We start from the raw sequence: 27,617 nt of genomic DNA, 5'->3' as shown, positions 1-27,617 counted from the left end.
CAGCCTCCCCTCCAATCAAGGGGTTTTGGGTTTGTAAATTGGCTCGAATCTGGGAATTGATTAAGGGCTGTGACTCTCTATTCTGGTAACTTGAGTTAGATTGCTGTTCACTTGACCTTGAGTTCTTTTGCTTGTACAGGTCAAGTAAATATTCGGTAGGTTTCCAATATATTTCACTCCTAGGGACACCATGACTAAGTGACCGAAGCCATAAGTCCATACAAGCCAGAGTATTCTGATTTCTGCTTTGAATTCACTGTCCATTATGCCTACCTTTTCTTTGTCCACTGAGTACCGTCACTTGGGCCCTATCGCCATGGAGTCCAATCATCCCTATTTGAGTTAGGTATTTTAATTAAGTTAGGGAAGGTCCCACTGTCAAATATGACTTACATAAAACAGTAATCATGGTGGCCTTCAAGGATGCTGGGGTTCCCTTCACAAACTTGTTCCTCACCTTTGTAGTAAAAGGTGTGTCCTCTGGGTACTCCAGGTATGGGTCTTTGGATCTAACCTGATAAATCCACTTTAACATGCTAATTTTCCTAAGCCTTTCGATGCCTTCTTCTACGGTATACCAAGGCGGGTCGTGTAATTCAGCTTGATTTAGTATAGGCCGCTGAATAATCCATGCTCCAGCCAACCAACAAAATGAACTGTTAGATGCTTTTCTAAGCTCTTGAGCGAAAATATTGAATGAAGACTGTGCTCAGTGTGCCCATATCAATAAACTCAGACTGATCCAACTTTGTTCCTTGCACAATTATCCCACACTCTTATTAGCCATTCCCACACATATTCCCCAGGTTACTGTTTGTACATATTAGAAAAGCCAAGCAGTTCTTTTGGAGTGGATTGTACCTCCTCCTGCTGCACACTTTGTGTATTCACCTTTTGGGACTTGCTGGGACTTAAGTCTAGTTATAAGACTAGAATAAAAAATGGGTTTGAGGATGTGTTCGGCAAACACTCAGTAATGTCTTCTAAGGCATCTGTCTCAGGCGATGCCCCAGGTAATGACTCAGTCACCTCCACAGGTGATGACTCAGATGCAGCCCTAGGTGATATTTCAGAGAAAAGCTCTTCAGACAGATCTGGGTTAATCTCATCAGATGAGGTGGAGAGGCTAATGGTTTTACTGGGGAGGGTGGCTCAGCAGACAAAGATGGAGTAATCTCTTCAGGTGCTCAGTGTCCCAAGCTTCCTGATTATCTACCCATATTTCTTTATCACAAGTTTCAGGGTTCCATTTCTTCCCAATCAATGTCCTTACTAACTTCAGACACCATTTGAGGTTGGGAATTCAATTGGCGTTGCAATTCAGCCACTCTTATGATAAGACTCTGAGTTTGGTTTTTGGTAATATCAGCTTTCTTTCAAGGCACAAGTGGCAACTTTAAGGTTTTTTTTTTATGCAGAGCTTGAGCTGTGACTCAAAGCCCTGAACTCATCCCTTTCTTTTACTGCTTTTTCTAGCAAAAATGAGTCCAATGTATAAGCTTCTTTATACTTCTTATTATGACAGAATTGCAGAAAAATATCAAACATGTGATCACCCAGAGCCTTGACTCTCACTGATACTTGATCTATTGGTGGTGATATGTTGTGTATTTCTATTGCCACCTTATGCCATGGATTGATAGTGCCCTCTTTACTACTGGAAGCAGAGTCGTCAACATGTTTAAGACTAACCAGACAACCAATTTAGGAAACTCATCCTTACAGTTTTGTTTGGCACCAAATGTCTTAGGCTAGGTTCCTTAGAGAAGCAAAACCAGTGAAGCATATACCTACAGACCTATCCACCTACCTACATATATATATGTGTATATATATATAATATATAGTGCCAGCCAAAACCATTGCTGTTGAGTTGATTCATACCCATAGTGACCCTATAGGACAGAGTTGAACTGCCCCATGGGGTTTCCAAGGAGTGGCTGGTGGATTTGAACTGTTGACCTTTTGGTTATTAGCTGTGTCACTTAGCCACTGTGCCTCCAGAACTCCATATATATATAAAATAATCTGTATTGTGCAGATGACACAACCTTGCTTGCCGAAAGTGAAGAGGACTTGAAACACTTATTGATGAAGATCAAAGACCACATCCTTCAGTATGGATTACACCTTAACATCAAGAAAACAAAAATCTTCACAACCAGACCAATAAGTAGCGACATGATAAATGGAGAAAAGATTGAGGTTGTCAAAGATTTCATTTTACTTGGATCCATGATCAACACCCGTGTAAGCAGCAGTCAAGAAATCAAAAGGTGCACTGCATTGGGCAAATCTGCTGCAAAAGACCTCTTTAAAGTCTTAAAAAGCAAAAAAGTCACCTTGAAGACTCAGATGCGCCTGATCCTGGCCATGGTGTTTTCAGTTACCTCCTATGCATATGAAAGCTGGATGATGAACAAGGAAGACTGAATAGAATTGTGGTGTTGGAGAATAATATTGACTATACCATGGACTGCCAAAAGAACAACAACAAAAAAACTGTCTTGGAAGAAGTACAACCAGAGTACTTCTTAGAAGCAAAGGTGGTGAGACTATGTCTCACACACTTTGGGCATGTTGTCAGGAGGGATCAATCCCTGGAGAAGGACATCATGTTTGGTACAGGGTCAGCAAAAAAAAAAAAAAGGAAGACCATCAATGAGATGGATTGACACGGTGGCTTCAAGAATGGGCTCAAGCTCAACAATGATTGTGAGGCTGGATCAGGACTGGGCAGGGTTTTGTTCTGTTGTACATAGGGTTGTTATGAGTCAGAACCAACTCAATGGTGCCTAATAACAACTACAAATACATATATATATACATAGAGGGACAGAGAGAGACAGAGACAGAGAGAGGCAGACAGAGAAAGGAGAAAGAGCAAGAGGGAGAGAGAGAGATTGATTTATCTCAAGGAAATGGCTCATGCAGTTGTAGAGGCGGACAAGTCCTTCTCTTGACTCACATGACTGGAGGGGCTGATGAACCCAAGATTGGCAGGTCAGACAGCAGACTTCTTTCTGGCCCATGGGCTGCAGATGCTGTTGAATCCAGTATGACAGGTAAGACAGCAGGCTTCTGTCTCACATGTTGTGGAGGCTGACGAATCCCAAGATTGGCAGGCAATACTGCAGGCCACTGGCTCAAGTCCCAAGAACGGGAGTTCAGATGAAAAAGAGCCAGATGCACGATTCAGAGCAAACAAAAGCCAATGAATTTGGCCAGAATGTCCATAAAGATTGGATGCAGGCCATACCCTCAAAGAAACTCTTCTTACAACTGATTGATATACAGACTTGTGACTTGCCAACCTCTACTACTGCTTATAAATTTCTCTCTGTCCATATCTCTATGTATCATCTGTCTGTCTGTCTATCTATCTATCTATCTATCTATCTATCTATCTATCTATCTATCTATCTATCTATCTATCTATCTATCTATCATCTATCTATCTATCTATCTATCTATCTGTCATCCATCTATCTATCTATCATCTATCTATCTATCTATCTATCTATCTATCTATCTATCTATCTATCTATCTATCTATCTATCTATCATCTATCTATCATCTATCTATCATCTATCTATCTATCTATCTATCTATCTATCTATCTATCTATCTATCTATCTATCATCTATCTATCTATCATCTATCTATCTATCTATCATCTAGCTATCATCTAGCTAGCTATCTAGCTAGCTATCTAGCTATCTGGCTATCTAGCTAGCTATCTAGTTATCTAGCTATCATCTATCTGTCTATCTATCTATCTATCATCTATCTATCTATATCTACCTATCATCTATCTATCTAATCTATCATCATCTACCTGTCTATCTACTTGACTAGTTTTGTTTCTTTAGAGAACTCAACCTAATACTTTTGGTACCAAGAGTAACTGATGTACCTTTCACCTTCCAGGAACATTAAGAGGACCAAATGGGACAGAAAATGTAAAATTTGGAAAAAAAAAAGCTTTATTTAGATTTATACTCTAAAAACTTTTCTTAAGGACTTGATATATATCTGAGACAGTGTTCAGCATTTTCATTTGCTGTCGTGAAACACTCACAATGTTGTACGTGCACCAGACATTATATATGGTGTTGAGGAAAGAGCATTGGTTCTGGAGGCAAAAGACTTGCATTTGAGATCCACCTCCGGAAAATGTTAGCTATCTGAGTTTGAGAAAATCACGTTTTCTCTCAGACTGTACTTCTTAATCAGCTAGATAGTACAATATCCCCCATTCTTATAATCTCACAGGGTTATCAAGAAGGTTATAAAATCAAAATTATTTCAGGGACTTTTTGATGGCTTTGATAAGATTCAATCTTCTTGACTATGTATCTCAATTCACTCTGTGATAGCGGGAGCCATATAAATCGAGCTTTATGAGGTTGCAGTTTGCTTAGCATTAACCGAAGTCTGGGTGAGTTTGGCTAATTGAGACTCAAGCTTTCAAAAATGGATCACTAGGTTATGAAATATTATTTTTGAGGACTTGAAAATTTATCTGGTATGACCTGCTACAAATTATAGAACCCGACTAGTTGACATCTTTGAAAGATAGTCCCCCAGCTTCAGTTTTAATAATTCTAGCAATGTGAACTCACTTAAAAGAAGGTACATTCTATTTGGATATTCAGTTTAACCAATATTTACTGAGGCAGATACTACGCTAGTGAGGAAACATAAAGGGTGGAATTGTCAAATCAGAGTTACCTAAATCAGATTTCATACCCAGTGTCAATATTTACTGACAATTTCTGGAAACAAACCATCCAGAGGCATAAGTGAAACGGGGAGATGTCTAGCACATTCTGCATGGCACCCCAGGTTTTTTCTTCCTCTATCAGACCTGGGATCTCTGGCCCAGAGAAATTGATGAGATTACTAAGTGATATTTTGTGCATTACTGCATGTCTTAGGTTGGGTCTTTTAGAGGATCGAAGCCAGTGAAGCGTATATATAAATATGCATGTTCTTGTTGTTGTTAGGTGCCATCGGGTCGGTTCCAACTCATAGCGACCCTGTGTACAACAGAAGGAAACACTGCTCTGTCCTGCACCATCCTCACAATCATTGTTATGCTTAAGCCCATTGTTGTAGCCACTGTGTCAATCCATCTTGTTGAGGGTCTTCCTCTTTTTCGCTGACCCTCTGCTTTACCGATAAATATATAAAGATTTATTATAAGGAAATGGCTGATGAAATTGTGGAGGCTGGCAACCCCCACATCCATGGGTCAGGCATCAGGTTGGAGGCTTCTCCTGACTCATGTGGTTATCGGGGCTGGCAGACCCAAAATCTGCAGGTCATGTGGCAGACTGCTGGCTCATGGGGTTGGGAGATCTGGTGAATCAAAAATCTGCACGTCAGACAGTAGGCTGAAGGCTTCTCACATCCCAAGAACCAGGGGTTGGGGGGATGAGACAAATGCAAGATCAAGAAAGAGTGAGGTTTGTCAGATCATTCACTTATATCATAAATACAGGCCACATTCCCCAAGGAAATTCCTTTTTCATTTGATTGGCTGCTCATATTAGATCACAAAATGGTAAATGATGCATAGTGTCTGTCAAACCACTGAGAATTATAGCCTAGTCAAGTTGACACACAACATTAACCATTATACCGCTGATAGCGGGAAGTGTTTGGGTTAGGAAACATCTCAATTTTGAACCTCAGATAGTTGTATAACTTATGAGACATGCTCCAGGAAGCCATGCCCTATAAATCCATATATTCTATGTTTATTTACCATAAACAATTAAAAATCAGGGACATGCTGCTGAACACAATCCATAAATAATTACCCTCTTCTAGGGAGTATCATGACTTTATTTGCTGATGGCATGACTCAAAATGAGAAGAAATAGCTGCAAACATCCATTACAAATTGGGACATGGAGTGCACGAAGTATAAATCTAGGAAAATTGGCAGTCGTCAAAAACGAAAAGGAATGCATAAACGCTGATATCGTAGGCATAGTGAGCTGAAATGGAGTGGTATTGGCCATTTTGAATCAGATAATTATAATGGTCTGCTATACTGGGAATGACAAGTTGAAGAGGAATGGTGTCATATTCATTGTCAAAAAGGGCATTTCAAGATCTATCCTGAAGTACAACACTGTCATTTACAGGATAATATCCATACACCTACAAGGAAGAGCAGTTAATACAACTATTATTCAAATTTAAACACCAATCATTAATTCGAAGGATGAGAAAATTGAAGATTTTTGCCAACTCCTGCAGCTTGAAATTGATCAAACAAGCAATCAAGATGTATTGACAATTACTGGTGATTGGAATGTGAAAGGCAGAAACAAAGAAGGATTGGTAGTTGGAAAATATGGCCTTGCTGATAGAAATGATGTAGGAGATCAAGTGAAAGAATTTTACAAAACCAATGACTTATTTATTGTAAATACCCCTTTTCAACAACATAACTGGGTAACTATACATGTGGAACTTGCTGGATAGAAAACACAGGGATCAAATCAACTACATGTGTGGAAACAGACAATGAAAAAGCTCATTATCATCACTCAGAACAAGGCCAGGTGCTGACTGTGGAAGAACAGATCATCGATTGCTCACATGCAATTTAACTTGAAGCTGAAGACAATTAAACAAGTCTGTGAGAACCAACACATGATCTTGAGTATATCCCATCTGAATTTGGAGACCATCTCAAGAATGGATTTGACACATTGAACACTTACGATTGAAGACCAGACAAGTTGTGGAATGACGTCAAGGACATCATACATCAAGAAAGCAAAACGTCATGAAAAAGACAGGAAAGAAAGAAAAGGCCAAAATGGATGTCAGAAGAGACTCTGAAACCTGCTCTTGAACACAGAGTAGCTAAAGCAAACAGAAATGATAAAGGAGCCGAATAGAAGATTTCAAAGGGTGCTTGATAAGACAAAGTACCAAGAAATTTAAAAAGACCTGGAGTTAGAAAACCAAAAGGGAAGAACATGCGTGACATTTCTCAAGCTGAAAGAACTGAAGAAAAAATTCAAGCCTTGAGTAGCAGTTTTGAAGGATCTTATGGGCAAAATACTAAACGACACAGGAACCATCAAAAGAAGACAAAGGAATACACAGAGTCACTGTGGCAAAAAGAATTGGTTGGTGTTCAACTATTTTAGGAGGTGGCATACGATCCAGAACTGATGGTATTGAAGGAAGAAGCCCGAGCTGCACTGAAGGTGGTGGCGATAAACAAGGTTCCAGGAATTGACGGAATATCAATTGAGAAGTTTCAACAAATGGATGCAGCGCTGGAGACGCTCACTCGCCTACGTCAAGAAATTTGGAAAACAGCTATCTGGCCAACTGACTGGAAGAGATGAATGTTAGCGCCCATTCCATAGAAAGGTGATCCAACAGAATGTGGAAATTATCGAACATTATCATTAATATCACGCACAAGTAGAAGAATTGGTGTGACCACCCAGGCCGTTTGCTGTTAGGTCTCCTTTTGAACCTTGAAGAAACTGGTTTCTAAAAAGTCATCTTTGAGTCAAACAATGATCTAGATAAACTAGCAAGACTATTTTACCTTGTGCATTGTGCTCTCTCAAAAAATTCAGTTGGTTTTGGGAAACAGACTCCACAGGTCAGACTGGGAGCTATGTTTTAGAGTAAATTAGTAATTATTTTAATTGTTCTTCAAGACGATACTGTATAAAATTCTTCCTGATCACAGATTGTTTATCAGTTCTGTTCTGACCCTTTCCCGTGGAAATGCTGATAAGACATGGTATGAGAATTTTTGAAGTTATTCTCATCTTTGGGACATTTTTGACTTTCTAGTGGAAATGTTACCCTGATTTACAAATCGTATATTAAATAAACTTCTATCGATTTCCATTATTGCCTCAATATGATTTTTCTTTTAACATCAGGAATGCTCAACATTTTGCCTTGTGAAAGACAGGCCTGTGCAACAAAGAACTGTGGCAGAATCCTTGGAAAATTCTGCTCCAAACCATGCTTCCTACTGGTTGGCTTTCTGCCAGATCATAGTCCTTTACGTTCTGCTAAACTTCCGTGAGGGAAATAATCATACCCTGCTGCTTATAGGAAAAGGAGGTCCTACGCTTAGTGACAGATGCTTGTTTTATTCCTAAAAGATTGAAATCAAATGCATTGGAACGAAACTTTTTTCCTTATTAACCTTTAGCAGCATTTATAATGGCCATGTTAAATCAAACCTCATTACAATGTAATGGGGCCTGACTGAAATACTGCAGGTATGATGCTGAGTAATTTCATAAATTATTAAATGGTAATTGAAAGTAATATGGCAGAATACATTGTACTCTTGAGGGGAAAAATACAGAAGATTTTGGAGGGAAGTAAAGTTGGTTAAAATATGGCATATAGGAAAGGATTAGAAGCAGGGCAAGGAGGAAGGGTGAGAGAAGACCTGAATACTTTTTAAAATTTTGGGTGGTGGGTTAAAATACGTAATTTTGATACCAGGGTTTCTCTGGCTGGTTGGGTGGTTATGGCCACTGATTGAAATATTGCAAATGTCCTAGATGCCTCCCTCAGTTCTTGTGTACAGTCATCAGGCCATAAGGATCAAACTCAAGTTAATTTTTATACCAAATGTCTCTTGCTGCCATGTCTTTAGTTTAATTAATGAAATAATTAAATAATTCACTTCAAGCCCTCACATTCCCAAAAGCTTTTCAGAAACTATATTAAATAAAAAAGTTCCCATCAGTGAAGTAATTACGACTTGCTGTAAACACAACAATACCAAAAAACTAAAATAAGCAAGAAAATAGACTTAGCTGAAAAGTCTCCTATTATCACACGTAGCCTTCACTAGAGGTAGTGCGTACTTCTAGATCCACACATATCGTACCTTATGAATTGACTTTTCTGAAATAGACTCATACTATACGGACTGTTCTACAACTTACTATTTTCATCTAATATTACAATAAAGTGTACAAATTTGTGGTGTAGATCTTGATGGTTTTTTTGAGTGGATCCATCCATGTAGCCACCACCTAAATGAAGATATAGAGTAGTAGCACTACCTCTGAAGTCTCTCTCATGCCCCTTCTAGTCCCTTACCTATCCTCCCTGAACATAACCACTCTTCTCAATTATATCACTGTAGGTTAGTCTTGCCTTTGTAACTTTAACATATGTTTCTCTGTGTCTAAAGATGCTGAGGAGACCCTGGTGGCCTAGTGGTTAAGTGCTACAGCTGCTAACCAAAAGGTTGGCAGTTCAAATCCACCAGGCACTTTTTGGAAACTCTATGGGGCAGTTCTATTCTGACCTATAGGGTCACTATGAGTCGGAATTAACTTGAAGGCAACTGTTTTTTTTTTTTTTTCTTCAAGGATGCTAAACACATTTTCATATGCTATTGGTCACTTGAATTGTCTTTTTTTTGAAGTGGGTGGACAAGTCTTTTTTCTAATTTTTATTGGATTGCTTATTCCTTACACATTTACGTTGTCATTAAAAAAACAACAACAACAGAAAAAAACCAAACCCAGTGCCGTCAAGTCGATTCTGACTCATAGCGACCCTATTGGACAGAGAATTAGGTGCCTTTAAGTCAGGTCTGACTCACAGTGACCCCATGTACAACAGAATGAAACATTGCCAGTTCCTGTGTCATCCTTACAATCATTTTTGTGCTTGAGCACATTGTTGCAGCCACTGTGTCAATTCATCTCATTGAAGGTCTTCCTTTTTTTTTTTTTTTTGCTGACCTTCTACTTTATCAAGAATGATATCCTTCTCTAGGGACTGATCCCTCCTGATACCATTGATGTTATCCATAATTTGTATATAAGTACTTTTTTGAATGTATGTAGTATAAATACCTTTTCTCAGCTCATTGTCAGTCTTTTACTCACTTAAAGGTATTTTTTAATGATGTCCAATATTTGTTTTTATTTTTTTAATGGTTAGTATTCTCTGTGTCCTGTTTAGGAAATCTTTGCCTACTCCAAGGACATGAAGCTTCTGTCTTACGTTACCTTCTTTATGGTTTACCTCTCACGATTAGGTCTACAATGCATCTGAAATTGATCTTTTTTGTATGGTGTTAGGAAGGAGGCAAGGGTAGTTGATCTACCATTATTAATTGAAAAGGCCATACCTACCCCACAGTATTGCATGGAAAAACTTTGTGGTAAAACAGAAGTCTGTATATGTATGAGTCTGTTTCTGGAATCTCTGTTCTGTTTTTTTAGTCTTCTAGTTTTATAATAAAAGTTGATATCTGGAAATGTAAGTCATCCAGCTTCAACCTTCTTCAGGACTGTATTCACTATTCTGAGCTGTTTTCATTTCTATATTCATTTTTGGGTCATCTGATCAGTTTTCATGATTTTTTAAAAATTACACTGAATCTATAAATAAGTTTGAGGAGGATTGCTATCTTTAGAATATTGGGTCCACCAATCTCTGAATATGGTATACCCCTCCATTTAATTGGTTCTTCTTGATTCTCTTTTTTATTAATGGTTGTTTTCTGTGTAGAAGTCTTGAAAATTTTTTAAAATTAGATTTGTTTTTAATAGTATCATTAGTTGCTTTACTGTAAATTTTATTTTCTAATTGTTGCTGTAATATAGAAATAAAATTGAATTTTGTATATCTAGTTTATAATTTATTTATTCATTTATAGATTATTTTTATTTATATTGTCCTATCTTTTGTGAATAATGAACTTTTATTTATTTATTTGTTCATTATTATTATTATTTGTGTCCTATTGCACTGGTTAGGACCTCTGCATTATGATGGATAGAAAAAATGGAACCAGACATTCTTGTTTCATTACTGATCTCAGGGGGAAAGCTTTGAGTATTCAATTTGAATATGTATTTTGATTCTCTCTATATTTTAAATGCCAACATACTTTATTATTTTGTTTTATACAGTTAATATCTATTTAACTTTTAGCACATTTTCACTTTCTGTCATACTTTATTTCTTTTTGCAATTCTATGCTTCTATCTGGGACCACTTTCTTTCTGCCTGAAGAATTTCTTTTGAGATTTCCTTTGGTACAGGTAGGCTGGTGGCAAATTCTTTGCATTTTTTTTTTTTCTGAAAATGTATTTGGCCTTTGTTTTGGAGAATATTTTTATTTTGTTGAGGAAAACACCGTAGATCGAGAAGTTATTTTTGTTTGGCACTTTAAATTCACTGTATTGTCTTTTGGTTTCCAAAATTCCAATAGAAAAGTCAAAAGAGTTTTTTTTCTTCTCTTTACTTCTAAGTTTTTCACTTTGTCTATATTTTTCAGTAGCTTTTCTAAGTGTTACTTCTTGTGACTTTTTTTTTTTTTTGTGCTATTCATCTTGTGTGTGGGATTCTGAGATATTCTTTAATCTGTATCTTGTTTTTCACCAGTTTTGGAAAATTCTCAGCCAATATGTCTTAAGATATTTATCTGATTCTTTCTCTCTCTTCTTCTCTGGGATTTTAATTACATATATGTTAGATGTTTCCTCCATGTTCTATATATCTCTTTCATTTCATTTTATATGTTTGTTTCCATTTGGCCTATCAATGTGGACATTTTTTACTGACTTACTTTCATTCCATTAATTCTCTCTTCTGTTGTATTAAATCTGTCTTTGAATTCTAATTTAGGTTGTTATATTTTTCAGTTTTAGGATTTCCATTTGAATTTTAAAATAGACATCAGTTTACTGGTAAAACTCTACTTCCTTCTATTTTATTGAATTGATTAATCCTATTTTCTTTAAAATCTGTGTCTGAAAATCCAACTGTTTGATCACCTTTGAGTAAGTTTCTATTGTCTATATATTCTTTTGATTTTGGTTCATTTCTTTCTTCTTTTGTATTGGTATAACTGGCAACTTTTAAATTAAGTCCAACATTGTGTATGAAACATTTTAGAGACTCTGGATGACATTAATTTTCTGGAAAGGGAATTTACTTTTGTTCTGGTAGTTGCATAAAATATGAGTAGAGCACCTTGATCCAATTAAGCCTGCATTCTGGCTTTGTTAGGGCTTACCTTTTTATATCTTTATAGTTACTTCTTGGGCATAGCCTTTTTTTTTTTATTTTTTGTCTTGTTTTAACAATATTTTACTCTATTTTTAGTGGAAGTATACACAGCAAAACAGGTTTCCATTAATCGATTTCTACGCATATTGTTCACTGACATTGGTTACATTCTTCACATTGTATCAACATTTTCATCTCTGTTCTAGTTGTTTCATTCCCATTAACCTAGTCTCATTGCTCCCCCAATTCCTCACCCGTGCTTTAGAGTAATTGTTGACCATTTAGTCTCGTATGAAGATTTTTTGAAAGAGTACAATACTCAAGGGTGATATTCTTGACCTTGTGAGCTAACCTGCTATTTAGCTAGAAGGTGACTTGAGGAGATAGTTTTGGTTCAAGGTTTAAAGGGTATCTCAGGGCAATAGTCTTGAGAATTCCTAAAGTCTCAGTGGGTCTAGTAAGTCTGGACTTTTTCAGAATTTGAAATTCTGTTCCACATTTTTATTTTTATCCCTTTCTGCAAGGATACATATGTTGAGGCCCTGATCTGAACACTTGTTACTCATAGCTGGATACCATCTAGTTCTTCTGGTTTCAGGGTAGAGGAGGCTATGTTTCATGCAGACAGTTAGTGCTGTAGACCAGGTTCTTCCCTGAACCTTGGGTTTCCTTCTTTCTTTTTTACTCCAGATGAGTAAAAAAAAAAAAAAAAAAAAAATTTTTTTTTTTTTTTAATTGTACCTCACATGTTCACTAGCACGCTTGAGTATAGCCTTATAGTGATCTCAATTGAAAGCCTAGGCTTTCTGTTGGGGCCTTTCTTTCATGATGGACTTGGGCTCCAATTTTTGTCTCCTACTAACATAAGACTTTCTAAATCTCTGCTTAGCTTTTTAGCCTCAGCAGTTATTTCTCTTTGGCTTTTATATTATCTAGCTCCGTCCTGCACGGCTTAGGGATTCAAAATACTTTGGGGACAATTGAATGTACAATTTTGGGCTTAGTGTTCTGTGGTTCCCTTTTCTCTGGGATGTGGGCCTGTCCAGTCCTGGCTGCCTTAATTACCCTTATTTCCAATATGTTTTCTTGCTAATTCGCTGAGATTGCTGCAAACTCTATGCCGTTGCTTTACATTTATCCTCTGAGACCCTTACTGCAAGTTAGCAAAGCCACAAAGGAAAAGTATGACGATGGAATAGGGTTCATCTTATTACTTTTCCTTTCTTTTAGATGTTCTGATCCCTCTATTCTTATTTGCCTTGGTTACTCTGATACCTTCAAAAGTGTTTTTAAAAAGTAGTCTTTGATTCAACTTTTAGGTTGTTCTCAGGGGGGGAGATAGTATGACACAAGCTACTCATAATAACTAAGAGCATTACATTTATTTTGAAGTTTGAATATAATTCTAAATCTTGGATATACCAATTATTTATTTAGCCTCCTATTGGACTTCTGGTCTCTTTCCAAGTTTTAGTTATTATGAGCAATGTTACAATGAACATTCTTGTAGTATAATTTTGTGAAATTGTACAGTATTTCTCCAGGAGAAGTTGATAGTAGTGGAATGTCTGGGAATGGTTTACAGAACTCAGCTCATGGCTTTAACCTAACTTAAAGGTAAAGTGGGATACACTCAAGGTCGTACTTTGGCTCTTGTTGACTTGTTCTAATTATCTTCATTTTCGACTTGAACTTGCATATGAGTAATTGATGGTCTGTTCCAAAGTCGGGCACTGGCCTTGTTCTAACAGATGATATTGAGCTTTTCCATCGTCTTTTTCCACAGATGTAGTCAATTTGATTCCTATGTATTCCATCAGATGAGGTCCACGTGTATAGTTGCCATTTATGTTGGTGAAAAAAGGTATTTGCACTGAAGAAGTCGTTGGTCTAGCAAAATTCTTTCATGTGATCTCTGACGTCATTTCTATCAGCAAGGCCATATTTTTCAACTACTGATCCTTCTTTGTTTCCAACTTTCGCATTCCAATCAGCGGTAATTATCAATACATCCTGATTGCATATGCTATCAATTTCAGACTGCAAAAGTTGGTAAAAGTCTTCAATTTCTTCATCTTTGGCCTTAGTGGTTGGTGCATAAACTTGAATAATAGTTGTATTAACTGGGCTTCCTTGTAGGCATATGGATATTATCCTATCACTGACAGCATTATACTTCAGGATATATCTTAAAGTGTTCTTTTTGACTTTGAATACAACCACATTCCTCTTCAAGTTGTCATGATAAATGGAGAAAAGATTGAAGTTGTCAAGGATTTCATTTTACTTGGATCCACAATCAACACCCATGGAAGCAGCAGTCAAGAAATCAAAAGACATATTGCATTGGACAAATCTGCTGCAAAAGACCTCTTTAATGTTTTGAAAAGCAAAGATGTCATCTTGAAGACTAAGGTGTGCCTGACCCATGCCATGGTATTTTCAATTGCCTCCTATGCATGTGAGAGCTGGATGTTGACTAAAGAAGACTAAAGAGGAATAGATGCCTTTGAATTGTGGTATCGGAGAAGAATATTGAATAATACCATGGACTGCCAAAAGAACAAACAAATCTGTCTTGGAGGAAGTACAACCAGAATGCTCATTAGAAGCAAAGATGGCATGACTACGTCTCACATACTTTGGACATAATGTCAGGAGGGATCAGTCCCTGGAGAAGGACATTATGCTTGGTAAAGTAAAGAGTCAGTGAAGGAAGACCCTCAATGAGATGGATTGACACAGTGACTGCAACAATGGGCTTACACATAGCAACGATTGTGAGGAAGGCACAGGACCGGGCAGAGTTTCATTCTGTCATGCATAGGGTCCCTATGAGTCGGAACCAACTCAACGGCACCTAACAACAACAACAAAGGTAGAGTAGAAATGCAAACACTTTGTATGTATGTATTCAACCTTTCTGTGCTTCCCAGTTCTAAATTGTAAAACACAATTGTGATGATGGGATGAAACTGGATTCCTGTTATTGTGTTTTTACAAATCACCCGTGGTAAGGAGAGGGCTTGAGTTTGGGACAAGACTATCTGGGCCACAATGCACCCTTAGGTGATATGTGTGTACATGTGTGTATGAGATGTTCATGATTGACTTTTCAGCTCATTTTTGTTTACGTGGAACTGTCCAGATTAATCTTCATAGAAACAGCAAGTGCTTCAGGGACATGACTTTCAGTGTTAAGTGCCTCCTCATCACCCTGCCAGAAGATCCAGTTTAGGGCTTCACAAGTGTGTCTCTTGAGAGTTGTTTGTTTTTAATCTGCAGTGAGAGGAACAGCCAGGGTGGGTGCCCTGCAGCCCTGTGGTTTCAGCTCTTTGCCTTAGAAATGAGAGTCCTCAAGGCCCATTATCTGGTCTGCTCAGGTCATTATGTTGTCCTTTCACAGACAGGAGGTTAATGAGGTGATAGAACTCTAATGTGGGTGTAACTTCTGAGTACCTTCTGTGAAATAACAACATCAATCACAATAAAGATTATTGCTGTCCTCCACAATCAGAATGCTCTTGATTTGAAAGTTCAACTCAGGAGGCAAACTGCCTAGTTAAGATCCTGCTTCTATCATTTCTTAGCTCTGTGACCTGAACAAAGTTATTAAGCTGTCTGTGTCTCAGTCTTCTTGTATGTAAATTGAGAGTTACAATAGCACTTTTTTTTTACTGGGTCCTTGTGAGGACTGGAAACCCTGGTGTCATAGTGGTTAAGAGCTACAGCTGCTAACAAAAAGATTGGCAGTTGGATTCCACCAGGTGCTCCTTGGAAACCATATGGGGCAGTTCTACTCTGTCCTATAGGGTCACTATGTGTTGGAATTGAATTGACAGCAATGGGTTTGTTTTTTTTTGGTTTTGTGAGGATTGGAGTCCCTGGGTCTTGCAAACAATCTGCTGCTAACTGAAAGGTTGGAGGTTGGAGTCCATCCAGAGGTGCCTTGGAATAAAGGCCTGGTGATCTACTTCTGAAAAATTAGTCACTGAAAACCCTGTGGAGCACAGTTCTACTCTGACATACATGGGGCCACAATGAGTAGAAATCAACTGGATAGCAACTGGGTATCTGAAACTTGCTTTTTTTTTCCCAGTCAACTAATACGTTTAGGAGATCTAATACCTATAGAGTTACCTCATCACAATAAATAAATAAATACATAAACAAAACACTTTTGCGTAGTCATTCCCCTATTGATGAACGTTTAGATTATTTCCTAGTTTTAGCTGCTGTTTCAAATGATGATGTAATAAGCATCCTTGTACATACATGTCTTCTTGGATCCATGTGGGAGTGTTTCTCTAGGGAGGTATACTTGAGCACATCCACTATGTGCACTTGAAAATTCTGGTGTCCTTTCAATTATCTGATTTGACCCCATTCAACACAGTTTACTTAGTGATGGTTTGCTGATTTAGAATAGAAGCCCCGAAGTTCCACCAATTGCACTAGATGATGAGGAGGAACAATTTGGGCATAGGTTAGGTGGACTATTACCTGGCCACCAGGGAGACAGAGGTTTTATTTTTGGCTAGAAGACAGTATTCTATTTTTGTTTATTATTAAGGTGGAAGATAACTCAGAAAGCTTGGTTTTTAGGAAGAATGAATAAACACTTGGGTAGTGTTTGTGATTTTGCAAATTACTATCAAATTTGTTTGCATGTATATGAGTGTGCATTTGTGTATGAGTGGGTATTCATGTGTGAATATGAGTGTGCCCATGTGTATGTGTATTTGTGTGTATGTGTGTGTCTGCATACATGTGCATTTGCACATGTAAGAGAAAAATGAGGGACCACATTTCTGAATTTCTTCCCCAATCCTGGAAGTTCTTGTCCTGGAATAAATGGTTTCCCCATTTCCAAAGCAAACCCTTAGGAGAATGGCCTCAGTACCTGCCCCCTTCTATAAAATCTGCACAAAGAGTTTCTACTGGATCACAAACTTGTAGTTAATGATGATTTTTTGCTCCAGTTCATCCTTTACTCATTCTCTTTCCCAGCCGTGGCTGTTATGGACAGCATGCTATAACCACCTTTTGGGATTTCCTTCTTCAGAATTTAAAATGATACCATCAGCCAGGTGGCTCCACAGTTTGGACTAGATGATTGGGCATTGGTACTTTTATTTCTAAGCAGTTGCAGGTAAGAATCACAGCCTTGGACACCAGGGAAAATTTTCTTATCTAATCCTTGGACTCATCACAGGCCACGGTCCTTTTTTTCACAAGGCCCAATCTCAAGAGAGGAAATCAAGAGCTCTCCTAATCCCTTATTCTTTATCTTGCAAAGTAATATTCAGCTTCTTGCCTTCAGGTAATCATCTCTGCAGGCAATTTTCTAACCTTGTATGTACAAAAAAAAAAAAAAAAAATTGGGGTTAGGTCTAGGTTAGCAGGAAAGGCTGCTGTATGTGGTGAGCCATGCTTTTCTTTCATGCGGGAAGGAGGAGCTGGGCCTGGGTGCCATACAGTTGCACCCCACACAGTTTTTCTCTTCCTACTTTTCTTGACTTTCTGACCACATGTCCTCTCTTTTGCTGGTACGTTCACTCCATCTCTCCTTTCTTCTTGAGCCAGTTTCACAATATTCCCATCTAGGAATCAGGATAACATTAATGACAATAATTTATCATAATAAGAAACATTCGCCAAGTGTCTTCTTAGTACAGTAAACTAGCGCTGCATTTTTGTAAATAATTATCAAACCAATCCTAAGTGGTTGGCACTGTCTTTAGGGTTGCTGTGAGTCAGAATGATTTGACGGGAATAGTTTTGGTTTTGGTTTTCTGTAAGTGGGAAAACTAAGGCCTAGAAAGGCTAAGTAATGTTCCCAAGTTTCAAAGCTAGCTAGAGGCAATGTCAGGATTTGTACCCAGGCTGTCTCGCTCCATTCTCTTAATTACTACCCTGTTTTCCAAAAACTGGGCTTTTTAGTTTACATCTGATATTATTTAATTCCCATAACAATACTTTAAGGTTGGTATTATAAAGCCAGTTTTTCAGATGAAATCACCACCCTCAGCAAGGTTATTTGTCTCAGATCACTGAGTAGGTGCAGGAACCAGCCAAAGCTTTCCTCTTCATCACGCTGCGTCAGTTTAATAGCTGCATTTACTTGAAGTCTCAAGGTCTTACGTCCCAAGCCAGAGAATGAACAGTGGAATGTGAAATGCATGTGTTTCGTTGACTTTTTTTTTGCTCTTTCCTAAGATTCATGACCTTGTAGGTCCTGTTACCACCACCTTTCATAGAATGTGGTTCAACATTGCCCTCTGGTTTCCCTGTCCTACCCCCTCCCCCCACCCAGGCTACTGCCAGACCAATCTACACATTAAGGTTATCTCAAGTTATACTCAACCCCACAGAGCCCGTGCAGCCTTAAGGAACACTGGATCTAATTTTAAAATGATATATAGTTGCAATTTGTGTTAATATCATTATAAATCATCAATTTACATAGACTGAAGATCTGATTAATTCAAATGTATTCATCTATTTTAGATTAATATGCACCTACTGACTAACCTCAGTATTAATTTACACACAAGATTAAAAACAGATTATTACATTCAAGCAACTACCTGCACCAGGCAGCTTGAATAGAATTCCCCTATTCCTGTACCAACAGGAGTTGAAGGATTGCTTGTGCATTCCTGAAGAAGGCAAAGGAGGAACATCACAGCTGGTGTGTTATCACAGCAACAGGCCCTTGGCTTCTGTCTCTTATGCTTCCATTGTTCCTGTACCACCTCTGGGCTCATTGATACTTTATACTTTACCATCCTTGGTTTTCCAGTCTATAGAAACATAGCAAACACATACATATGTGACTAATCCTGGGCTCAGAGCTTTCCATTACAAAAACAAAAATGAAAAGAAACCAAAACCGTTGCCATCCAGTTGATTCCAACACATAGCGACCCTAGAGGACAGAGTAGAACTGCCCCATAGGGTTTCCAAGGAGGGCCTGGTGAATCTAAACTGCCGACCTTTTTTGGTTAGCAGCTGTGGCTCCTAAACACAACACCACCAGGGTTTCCAGAGCTTTTCATATACTAACTCATTTCATCTCCACAACAGCTCTGCAAGGCAGATACTAATATTAACCCATTTTACAGAAGGGGGTGGAAACTGAGGCTCAAAGAGATTAAGTAAATTGTTCAAGGTCATATAGTTAGTACGTATTGGAAACAAGATTTGAACCTAAGAATTCTGACTCCCGGGCCCATACTCTTAATCACTCTGCTATGTGGCTTTAGGATCTACCAGAACTTTGCAAGAATTTAAAGGATTCTAGAAGATTTATTCATAACACTTCTTATGCTAGTTGGTGATATAGATGCTCTTAAAGAAACAAACATTGGCGTCCAGTCGATTCCAACTTATGACACTGATCCCATGCGGTGTAGAGTAGAACTGTTGTAACGGGTTTTCTTGGCTGTAAATTTCAGGTAGCAGATCACCAGGCCTTTCTTTTGTGGTGCAACTGAGTGAGTTCGAATGACCAATCTTTAGGTGAGCAGTCAAGAACAAACTATTGTTTCAATAGATGCTGTTAGAGGGTTGAGATCATGTCAAACACTTCATAGATCCCAACACATTCAGCCTAGTTCTAGGTACAAGACAGGTGCTCAATAGATATGAGTATGAATTAGCTATTGATTACTTTTTCTCCTTAATGAAATTATCATAGCTTCAGAATGGAGATATTCAATTAATGCTTTAGGATTTTGGAGTTATAAAACCTGAGTTTGGTTTCCACTCCCTTTACTTGTTAGTTCAGCCACTATGTACCATAGCCCCTGAAGAGCCTTAGTTTCCTGCTCTATAAAATGGGAGTAATACTAGGATGTAGTCTTGTTTCCATGATGGCTCCTTTTGTCCTGTTCATGAGCTCCCAAGATGCATCAGCCCAATTCCACAGGGTGGTTTCTTCGGCATCGAGGTCCTCATTAGCCTGGATGAGAGAAGCTAACCGGCTGCAGTTTTACCCAAGTACTTCACCACTGAAAGGGAGTCCAGGAAACAGGTCACCTGTTTTCAATCTGTTAAAAGTTTACAGGCAAAGGCATTGTGTTGACTTTAAGCACAACGTATGATTAATGATTTGAAGTGCTAATGGAATGTTGGCCCTGCAAAAATGCCTTTCCTATATATTTTCAAAGAGGCCTTCCTTGCCTAAGACCTTGAGTTTTAAATTATATCCGTAAGTCTACTTTTTATAGCCTAAACATGTTCATCAGCCACCTATTGTGTGAAAAACGTTCTGGCTGGTGGGAGAGGAATGGTATTAACAATAATAAGCATATCGTAAATTTGTAGAGCACATTTTTTTTCAAAATATTTTCATGCACTGCATGATATTGTTGAAAGAGCAGTGAAACGAGACATTAAAGTTTGAATCCAGGTTTTGTCATTACTGAGTAATCTTAGATAAGTCATTGTCCCTTTTTGAGCATTGATTTCCCTAACTGATTTGGAAGTTGGATCATTTGATCTGAATTCTTAATTTCTTTGATGCCTTGATACTTTGCCTTATTTAAAGTAGAAGACGTAGCCCCTCTTGTATTGAAAGCAACATGTTGGTGTCCAATAAAGACTTGTTGAATTGAACTAAAATCTGCTTTAAATCACAAGTTTGGGTATTAGGCTACTTGGGTTCAAATCCTGGCTTAACTATTTACTAGTTGGCAAGTTGCTTGATCTCTATTTTGCCATCTGTAAAATGGGGATGATAAAGAAGCACACACCTCACAGAGTCTGGCAAGGAGTAAATTAGTTAGCAAAAGTGAAGTGCTTAAAGCAGTGCCCGGTACAAAATAGGTGCTCAATAAATGTCAGATGTTCCTGGTTAGTTAAGAAATTTGGAACATACTTGTACACGGAATGAGAATCTCAATGTGTACCCATGGTTTATAAATTCAAACTGAGTGCTGAGTCCTGAAGCAGAACTAAATAGAGGACAGGGCTAGGTTTGGGGACAGGAAAGGAGATATCAGGGCCTGGGAAACTCTTTCTGAGATGGATTGGTACAATAGCCATAACGATGGGCTCAAACATGCTGGTGATTATGAGGATGACACAGGACTAGGCGATGTTAAGTTCTGCTGTACATAAGGTCTCTACGGGTTAGAGCCTGACTTGATGGCAGCTAACAACATCATCGTCATCATCATCATGGAACTTGAGGCTGGAGTGATGGACAAGTTCTAGATATTTCTTATGTTGCATTTTCCATTGTCAGCCAGTCACTGGCACATCAAACCATTCTTGAATGCTTAAGACTGCAGAGGTGTCTGAAACTCTTAACAGGTGAGAGGGGTTGAAGGACATAAGTTTGCCAAACCTGGTGAAAAGAAGATGCAGAAGAGAGATGGAACAAGTGTGCATATTAACAAGGCTGTGGAAGAGGAATTAGGGATAATAATATTAGTAAAAATGATGTTATAACGATAGTTGTGCAACTACTTCTACTACCACTGCTGTTACCCCAAGTCATCCTTGGGGACAAGAACTGCAAGAATTCGATAACCATCAGCTTACTCCTAGGGCTGAAAGAGAGCTGTGTAAAGGAACAGGATGGAACATACTACATTGTACCTCCATCTAGCTTAGTCTTCCCAGTAACCCTATGCTACAGTGTTATGTCTATGCTATGCCTGAAGACACGGGCAGAATCCAAGGTGTTTCTAAGATACCGTGTTCCTTCACTGGATTTTTGCCTACCATATTGTTGTTAGGTGCTGTCGAGTTGGTTCCAACTCATAGTGACGCTATGTACAACAGGATGAAACACTGCCTGGTCCTGTGTCATCCTCACAATCCTTGCTATGTTTGAGGCCATTGCGTAGCCACTGTGTCAATCCATCTAATTGATGGGCTTCCTCTCATTCTCTGGCCCTATACTCTACCAAGCATTATGCCCTTCTCCAGTGACTTGTCTTTCCTGATAACATGTCCAAAGTTATCACCACAGAGAAACTATTTATAAAAAATATGACATACCCAACCATGAAATAAACTGCATTAGGATATAGGGAAGAAGCCCCTGGATGGTGCAAACAGTGATGTGCTCAGCTGCTTACCTAAAGTTTTGAGGTTCAGGTCCACCTAGAAGTGCCTGGGAAGAAAGGCCTGGCAATCCACATCTGAAAAATTAGCTATTGAAAACCCTGTGGAGCGTAGTTCTACTCTGACACACAGGGAGTCGCTGTGAGTCAGAACTGACTTGACTGCAACTGGTGGTGGTAGTAGGAAACAGGGAAATCCTTATCGTAGGGATTATTCAAGCCAAAGTTAAAAGAGATATGTTGGGAGGGTTTTAACCTTAGCAATAAATAAAACTAAACCCATTGCTATGAAGTCGATTCTGACTCATAGTGACCCTATAGGACAGAGTCGAACTGCCCCATAGGGTTTCCAAGGAGCAGCTGGTGGTTTTGAAATGCCGACCTTTTGGTTAACAGTCAAGCTTTTAACCACTGTACTGCTGAGGCTCCTTTAATGTTAGAGGGGGGCTGATCTGAGATGACATTTAAGGTCTCTTTCATGGTTGACAGTCCAGGTCTTTGTGAAATACTGCCCGTGGCTGACAATATTGGGGCATTATAGTTTTGTTTTTAATCAATATAACTAAATGAAAAGTACAAATACAATAAAAAAAAAAAAAGCCACAAATACAATTAAACACAAATACAATTCAATACAAATACAATTAAAAGAGGACTCCTTTGCTGCTTAGACACATTTGAATAGAACCATCAGTTTGTGAGAAATCTTTAAAAACGGATTTGTATGGTTAGTTAGTGATCTTTATCTATAAATCCCCTCAATGAAATTTCAGAGCATTAATTGGCCATGAAACTCCAAAGAGGAGCATTTTCCTTAGCTCAGGTTAGCATTTTCTAACTTTCTGTAAATATTCACCCGCTAAAGCAGTTAATAGGTTTCCTCATGCAGAACATTCTTGGCCACCCATGGAAAAGTTCTCTAAAAGATGGATGGCTTTCTCCTGGCTTCGGGATAACTGCTGATCAGAATCTTTATGCCGCCTGATACACCCAGTTAATATCAGACCCCACGGAGCAGGCTAGAAGCATTACTTCTAGGGCCATTTGAAAGTGGACACAAGAAGTCCCACTTTGTTGTCTTACTGAACTTTATAGATAGAACTGTGTTCCCCCAAAATATGTGTTGAAATCCTAACTCCTGTACCCTGGTGGCACAGTGGTTAAGAACTCAGCTGCTAATCAAAAGGTCCACAGTTCGAATCCACCAACAAAATAATGGGGTTGCTGTTAGTCTTCAAGGTGACATCTTTGCTTTTTAACACTTTAAAGAGGTCTTTTGCAGATTTGGGTGATGGAATGCGTCTTTTATTTCCTGACTGCTGCTTCCATGGGTGTTGATTGCGGCTCCAAGTAAAATGATATCCCTGACAACTTCAATCTTTTCTCCATTTATCATGATGTTGCTTATTGGTCCAGTTGTGAGGATTTTTGTTTTCTTTATGTTGAGGTGTAATCCATACTGAAGGCTGTGGTCTTTGATCTTCATCAGTAAGTGCTTCAAGTCCTCTTCACTTTCAGCAAGCAAGCTTGTGTCATCTGCATAACAAAGTTTGTTAATGAGTCTTCCTGCAATCCTGAGCCCAGTTTCTTGGATTATTTGCTCAGCATACAGACTGAATAGGTATGGTGAAAGGACAGAACCCTGACATACACCTTTCCTGACTTTAAACGATGCAGTATCCCCTTGTTCTGTTAGAACAACTGCCTCTTGATCCATGTACAGGTTCCTCAGGAGCACAATTAAGTGGTCTGGAATTCCCATTCTTCACAATGTTATCCTTAATTTGTTATGATGCACACAGTGGAATGCCTGGGCATAGTCAATAAAATACAGGTAAACATCTTTCCTGTATTCTCTGCTTTCAGCCAGAATCCATCTGACATTAGCAATGATATCCCTGCTTCCATGTCCTGTTCTAAATCTGGCTTGAATTTCTAGCAGCTCCCTGACGGTATACTGCTGCAGCTGCTTTTGAATGATCTTCACCAAAATTTTGCTTGGGTGCGATATTAATGATATTGTTCAATAATTTCTGCATTTTGTTGGATCACCTCTTTTGGGAATAGGCATAAATATGGATCTTTTCCAGTTGGTTGGCCAGGTAGCTGTCTTCCAAATTTCTTGGCATAGATGACTGAGCACTTCCAGTGCTGCATACGTTTGTTGAAACACCTCAGTTGGTATTCCATCAATTCCCAGAGCCTTGTTTTTCGCCAATGCCTTCAGTGCAGCTTGGACTCCTTCCTTCAGTACCGTCGGTTACTGATCACATGTTATCTCCCAAATGGTTGAATGTCAACCAATTCTTTTTTGTGTAGTTACTCTGTGTATTTTTTCTGTCTTCTTTTGATGCTTCCTGAGTCATTTAATATTTTCCCCCTTAAAATCCTTCAACATTGCAACTCAAGGCTTGAATTTTTTTTTCAGTTCTTTCAGCTTGAGAAACGCTGAATGTGTTCTTTCCTTTTGGTTTTCTATTTCCAGGTCTTTGCACATGTCATCATAATACTTTACTTTGTCTTCTCGAGCTGCCCTTTGAAATCTTCTATTCAGCTCTTTGACTTTGTCATTTTTTCCTTTTGCTTTAGCTACTCAGGGTTCAAGAGCAAGCCTCAGAATATCTTCTGACATTCATTTAGGTCTTTTCTTTCTCTCCTGTCTTTTTAATGACCTCTTGCTTTCTTCATGTATGATGTCCTTGATGTCATTCCACAACTTGTCTTGCCCTTCAGTCATTAGTTTTCAATGTGTCAAATCTATTCTTGAGATGGTCTCCAAATTCAGGTGGGGTATACTCAAAGTCATATTTGGCTTTTGTGGACTTGTTCTAATTTTCTTCAGTTTCAACTTGAACTTGCATATGAGTAATTTATGGTCTGATCTGCAGCTGGCCCCTGAACTTGTTCTGACTGATGATATTGAGCTTTTCCATCGTCTCTTTCGATAGATGTAGTCGATTTGATTCCTGCATATTCTATTTGGCGAGGTCCATGTGTATAGCCTTCCCTTACATTGCTGAAGAAAGATATTTGCAATGAAGAAGTCATTGGTCTTGCAAAATTCTATCATGCCATCTCCAGCATGGTTTCTATCACCAAGGCCATATTTTCCAACTACCGATCCTTCTTCTTTGCTTCCAACTTTCACATTCCAATCACCAGTAGTTATTGGTGCATCCTGATTGCATGTTTGATCAATTTCAGACTGCAGAAGTTGGTAAAAATCTTCTATTTCTTCCTCTTTGGCCTTAAAGGTTGGTGGGTAAATTTGAATAATATTCATATTAACTGGCCTTCCTTGTAGGCATGTGGATATTATCCTATCACTGACAGTGTTGTACTTCAGGGTATATCTTGAAATGTTCTTTTTGATGATGAATGCAATGCCATTCCTCTTCAAGTTGTCATTCCTGGCATAATAGACCATATGATTGTCTGATTCAGAATGGCCAATTCCACTCCATTTCAGCTCACTAATGCTTAGGATACCAATGTTTATGTGCTTCATTTCATTTTTGAGAATTTCCAATTTTCCTAGATTCATACTTCCTACAATTCAGGTTCTGATTATTAATGGATGTTCGCAACACTTTTTTCTCATTTTGAGTCATGCCACATCAGCAAATGGAGGTCCTGAAAGCTTGACTCCATCTGTATCAGTAAGGTTGAATCTACTTTGAGGAGGCAGCTCTTCCCCAGTTGTATTTTGAGTGCCTTCCAATCTGAGGGGCTCATCTTCAGGCACTATATCAGACAATTTTCTACTGCTATTCATAAGTTTTTTTCTGGCTAATTATTTTCAGAATTAGACCACTGAGTCCTTCTTCGTAGTCTGTCTTAGCCTGGAAGCTCCGCTGAAACCTGTCTTCCGTGGGCGACCCTGTTAGTATTTGAATACCGGTAACATATCTTCCAGCATCACAGCAACACACAAGCCCCACAGTGTAACAAATTGAGAGATGCATGGGGAAACACTGGCCTAGAAGGTCATTAAAATTGTAGAGATGTTATTGAAAAACTAGGCCTTTGATGTTCTTTGTGCAGCATCATGCTCCAAAGACAGTATTGTGTGATCAATAGCAGACACTCTCAAACTCCTTAAGTAGGAGATTAATGAAATTAGCAGAAGGGCCAGAATATATATGTGTGTGTGTGTTGTGGAATCGTGGGGGTTGAACACTTGAAATTGGCTTGCTGGATGATCCCAGATGTTAAGTTGATATAGTAAACAAATGTCAGGGCAAAGGCTTGGACCTGTACCTGTCTAACTCCGTAACCCTCTCATTTAGAACTCCAGTCTACCACTACATGTGATTAAAGACAGAGTGAATACCCAGTGGTTATGGATTAAATTGTGTTCCCCCCAAAACGTGTTGAAATCTTAACCCCTGTACCTATAAATATGACTCTGCTTGGAAATAGGGGTTTCCTTTTGTTTATAAATGAGGCCATACCAGTATAGAGTGGGTCCTAAACCTAATCACTTCTGAGTTATAGAAAGACCAGAATAGAAATAGAGATATACATGAGAAGACAGATGTCAAGGAAAACCCATGATCACCGGCAAATTCCAGAAACTAGGAGAGAGGCCCATGGAAGGAATGAACAAGGCTCAGACCCTGATTTGGACTTTAAGCCTCCAGAACTGTGAGAAAACAAGTTTCTGTTCTTTAAAGCCACCCATTGTGGTATTTATGGCAGCACTAGGAAAGTAAGGCACCATTGTATATTGAAATCATTTTGGCCAACTCACTATGGATAGCATGCCCTTCTTCTGATGGATTTTTAAAGTGACACCCATGATTTGGTAAACTGCTCTGCAATCATGTGGGCCTCCATCAAGGAGGTTTCCTGGAAACAGCTCTCAGAGTCTCTCTCTACCTGGTATCTCCACTTGAGGCAGCAGTACATGGTCTGCTGGAGTCTTCCCCATAACACTTCCAAAGTTCAGAGCAGTCTCCAAACTGCATAAGAAAAGCAGACTGAATATTTAGTGCAGTTGCTGGAGCCATAAAAGAAAAAAATTAACCAAGCTTATTAGGCTCCCCGTTTCTTTTCTCCCATAAAACGAGCAATTGGCAATAAACGCCATTCTGCTTTTTAACAGATGAATGGCCCAGTTGTGATAAATCCACCAGCATTTTCTGGGGAAATATATTTTACTCCAGACATTTTTAGTAGTGGGGCCATATTTTTCAAAGGAGTGGTGAGGACATTTAGTGAGGTTTAAACTTTTCAAACCAGTGTGAGGGCTAGACATAGGAAAACCAGTATTCTTGGGATTGGAATCCAAAATCAGAGGATAGGTCCACTTGTCTGTGGCTGTTTTCTTCTCTTATCAGTTTGTTGGCAGAGTCTCTATTTTTTACCACCTCTGTGTTTTTATTTTGGAGCCCTGGTGGTGCAGTAGTTAAGCATTTGGCTGCTAACCAAAAGGTTGGCAGTTTGAATCCACCAGCTGCTCTTTGGAAGCCTTATAG

The sequence above is a fragment of the Loxodonta africana genome, chromosome 5 (genome assembly GCF_030014295.1).
Source record: "Loxodonta africana isolate mLoxAfr1 chromosome 5, mLoxAfr1.hap2, whole genome shotgun sequence".
Classification (NCBI taxonomy): Eukaryota; Metazoa; Chordata; class Mammalia; order Proboscidea; family Elephantidae; genus Loxodonta; species Loxodonta africana.
Note: the sequence above shows the minus strand (reverse complement) of the source record.